Genomic DNA, 4,709 nt, shown 5'->3' with positions numbered 1-4,709 from the left:
GAATCAGAGACATCTAAGTCTAATCCTGCATTTTTTAGTGACAATCCAGTAACTGTGAAGTCTAGTCATGATGATTTTTTTTTGCCCAGTCCTGGTTTCGGTCCTACCTTGACTGACTTTGAGGTTTGCAGTTCCTTGACATGCCCAGAAGTCTCTCTTGTGCCAGTGTGCCCAGATGTGCTTCGTATGCCAGAATGCCCAAGTGTGTCTGTGTTGGCGTGCTCACACGCTTCCCTAGTGGAGACATGTTCTGATGTTGCCGGTTGGCCTGCATGCCCGGAGATGGTTCTGGTCCCTAAAAACCCTGATCTTGATGTTTGTCCTTGTGACCCTGACTCTAGAGTTGCCCTGGGTTCCATAGGGGTTCTTGATGGTTCTCCATGTGAGCCTAAGGGGCGTTCTGACCTGTGGGGATCTCTTTGGAGCTTCCAAGTGTTCTGGGAGATCTCTGAGGAAACTTGTCCTGGTACCTTGGACTGGTTCAACGGTGGGTTTTGTGTTGGTGGGGACAGTTCCGGTGGGCATTGCAAAGGCTTTGGCGTTTTTGGACAGTCCCGGGAAGGCGGTGGGTATCGCTCAGAGAGTTTCTGGGGGCTTTTCTCTGGAAGTCGTGGTTCTGATGGGTATCACACTGAGGCTTGTAGTGCTGACGGGCATGGTTCGGTAGGTTCTGGTTCCAATTGGTCTAGTTTTGGTGAGACTGATTTGGGAATTTGGTTTTGTCGGACGGATCCGACCTTCATGAATTTTCAGTCAGATCAGTTTGCTGGATTTCCCACTTCTGATTTTTTGGTTTGGGTGGTTCAGGAGAAATATGTCAGTTTTCATAGGCGTCCAGAGGCCGCGTTTAAGGGAGGGGGTACTGTTATGATCGCTTCTGCAGCGTTTACTGCTGACTGCAGTGGTATTGCAAACCAAACAGTTCTAATGTCATTACATGCATTTGCTTGCATAGTTTGGTTTGCACTTAAACTAGTTGCTGATTCCATCTGCAGTCGCTCTGAAGTTAATGACAGTTTAATATGCTTTTGTGTAAACAAACATTGTCTGCTGCAGTGGAGGGGCGGTCCCTTTCCTGCAGGCTGCATATCATTGTCTGCCTTTTCCTGCTATCAGCCTGTGATTAATTACCATTCACTTGTGTGGGAATCTGCAGGTCTGCTCCCATTGGATGACCTCAGTATAAAGAACTGCTTCCTGCAATGTCTCATGGGCTATCATAGTTTCAGACTCTATCTGTTACTCTGCTCGTGCCCCACCTCGTTCCTGGTCCGTGTGGACTGCACTGACTCCTGCGAAGGGGTCAGCGAGTCCTCCTAGTTCTGCTCTTGTTCTAGAAGTTGCTACTTGCTTGTCTTGTGTCATATATTGGTTCATCGCCAATATATACGCATACTTGCGCATTTTGTTATTTTCCTTGTATTCGTGTTACGTTAATATATCAGTGTCGCTGATATATACGTACACGAACTGTTTATTTCCTGTGTTCAGTTAGTCAGTTTTCCAGCACGTTTTGGTAGTTTGCGCGTATCGTGAACACCCGTGCTGAGCTAGTTATCCTGTTCCTGGTCCTGTTTGTGGATTGCGTTCATCTCTGCGAAGAGATAACGAATCCTTCTGAATCCTGTTCCTGGTCCTGTTTGTGGATTGCGTTCATCTCTGCGAAGAGATAGCGAATCCTTCTGAGTCCTGTTCCCTGTATTACTTCAGTCTTAGTCAGAGTTCCTGCTTATGTCATATATCGGTTCATTGCCAATATATACATATGTTAGTCAGACGTTACGAATAGTTTCATTGATAGCTGTAATTGTAATACGCTAGGAAAACATACTTATTGTATATTTATCTGTGTTACGTTCATCTATCTCGATCCTGCTATTTCCTGTCTCTCCTGTCCTGTCTTTGTGAGGCACGCCATCGCCGCAACGCATTGGCTGCCTCATTCCAGTCTGTCTGGTTTTGGACGCTTGCTGTCGCTAAGTAATCGCTAGCTAGCAAGCGTTCATTCTGTCTACCTGTCCTGATCTCCTCAGTCCTGGTTTATGCGCTCAGCGCTACTTTGCGCTGAGACGTTATTACGAAAGTGTTTGTGGCTGTTCAGATCTGCACCGGCTCTGTGCACCACAATCTCCTATTGGAGTCAGTCCTCTCCTCCACTAAACTGGGGATATCCTGATCCCTTGTGCTGGTGTGTGTACCTCCTTCACGTCAGCTTATGTGTTGTATGCTGACTGTGGAGATTACACCTCCAAGCTTAACACCCCCACGTCTCGGTTTGGGTTGATGGTCAATGACCATAAATTTTAATTCAGTGTCACGATGACCTGCATGGCGCCAATGTTTGGCTACTGGCAGGTCAGAGGTCTTACTCCGAACAGAGCTCCTATGTTGTGAGATGCGATCTCGCACCTTCTGTGTGGTTTCACCCACATATAAAAAGCCGCACGGGCAAGTCAATAAGTACACAACATAGGAGCTCTGGCAGCTCAAGAAGTGTCTTATCTTGAAATCTCCACTAAAGGTGGTGCCCTTAATAAGATAAGTACATTCACTGCATGATAAGCAAGGATAACAACCCACACGTTTAATGCCAGTGAGTGAATTGGTGTTTCTAGGAGAAAAAGACCAATCCGCTCTGATCAATTTACTGCCTACAGTCGCATTGCCCCTGTAGGCAGGAATCGGTGGAGAGAGGAATTCAGGAATCTCTGGATAGGCACTGCTTAGGATGTGCCAATGTTTTTTAATGCATGAGAGTACTTTACTGGATAATCCGTGGTATTGGCACGCAAAGGGTAACCGAGGACCCAAATCACGCATTTGGTCAGTCGCAGATTCTGTAGGATGCAGGATCCTTTGCAATTCGTTCTGTATCAGTGTGGTAGGATACCCCCGCTGTGAGAGTTTTCCCACCATCTGTTGTCTTCTATGCTCAATAATGTTAGCATCCGACACAATGCGGTTAACCCTCAATAATTGACTCTTGGTAACTGAGTGGAAGACAGCAGGTGGGTGGAAGCTCTCATAGCAGAGAAGTTGGTTACGATCAGTGGGCTTTTGGTAAAAATCTGAGACCAAGGTATTGTTCTGCACTTTGATTGTGGTATCGATTAAATTGATCTCCAAGGAATCATATGTCAAATCAAATTTGATATTCTCATGTGACCAATTGAGGTCATCGTGAAAGGTCAGCAGGGATCCAATGTCGCCCGGCCAGACGGCAAAAATGTCGTCAATGTAGCACCACCACGCACTACAGTGCGTGGTGAATGCCACATTGTTGTAAACATACATATTTTCAAAATGGTGCATGAACGCACCTGCGAACGACGGAGCGACATTGGATCCCATAGCTGTACCCCGTCTTTGGAGAAAAAAGTCCTCTTTAAACAAGAAGTAATTGTTGTCGAGAACAAAGTGGAGAAGAGTCTCAAAAAAATCAATCTGTTGTTCAGTGTACTCTCCACTAGTTCTGACAAGGTCAATGCAAGCCTTGATCCCCTCACTTTGTGGAATAGATGTATATAGGGACCGTACATCCCAACTGACCAACCAAAATTGCTCAGCAGGATTGAAAGTTAAATTAGACACCTTATGGAGAAAATCCGAAGTATCTCTGAGATAAGACCTTGTTTGTTTGACCAAGGGGGACAATACTCGATCCAGTAGGGTGGCACAGGGTGTGAAAACAGACCCTATGCCAGCCACTATCGGTCGGCCAGGGGGCTGTGTGGGATGTTTGTGTACTTTAGGCAAAGTATATAAAACAGGTACAATAGGATGTTGTACAAATAGGAAATCACTTAAATCTCTGATAATCACCTGACTATACATTGCCCTATCTAGAATCGCTCTTAGCATCATTTTAAGCCGAGGGGCGGGGTCACCTGGTAATTTACTATAGACATTTGTACCTGCAAGTTGTGACATAATCTCTGTCTCATAGTCCTTAGTGTTCATAATTACCAGGGCCCCGCCCTTATCAGCAGGTTGACTTGCGGATACAAATGTCTATAGTAAATTACCAGGTGACCTCGCCCTTCGGCTTAAAACGATGCTAAGATCTTATTAAGGGCACCACCTTTGGTGGAGACTTCAAGATAAGACACTTCTTGACCTGCCAGAGCTCCTATGTTGTGTACTTATTAACTTGCCCGTGCGGCTTTTTATATGTGGGTGAAACCACACAGAAGGTGCGAGATCGCATCTCACAACATAGGAGCTCTGTTCGGAGTAAGACCTCTGACCTGCCAGTAGCCAAACATTGGCGCCATGCAGGTCATCGTGACACTGAATTAAAATTTATGGTCATTGACCATCAACCCAAACTGAGACGTGGGGGAGACAGGGTTCTCCTCCTAAGGAAAAGGGAGGTTATGTGGATTCATAAATTGAGATGTCTACACCCTGAGGGTCTAAATAAAGATTTTGACCTTCATCTGTTTTTGTAAATTTCAGATTGTATGATGCTACTTTGTTCTTGGACCAGGAACGATTGGATACAGATGTTGGATTGGACTATGGACTTGATTATTTTTAAGCTAAGTGTGGAATTTAACACTTTTTGCTTGTCACTGGGCATGGTCCCACATTAACACATGTTACTTCCTTGTTATTGGGCGTCGTCAGGGGCGTAGGAATAGGCCCTGCAGCCCCTGCGCCCGCGGGGGGGCCCGGCCCCCCCCCTGGGGCCCGCTCGGGGCCGTTTT

Source organism: Hyperolius riggenbachi, chromosome 5, assembly GCF_040937935.1.
Source record: "Hyperolius riggenbachi isolate aHypRig1 chromosome 5, aHypRig1.pri, whole genome shotgun sequence".
Classification (NCBI taxonomy): Eukaryota; Metazoa; Chordata; class Amphibia; order Anura; family Hyperoliidae; genus Hyperolius; species Hyperolius riggenbachi.
This window is presented reverse-complemented; position numbering follows the sequence as displayed.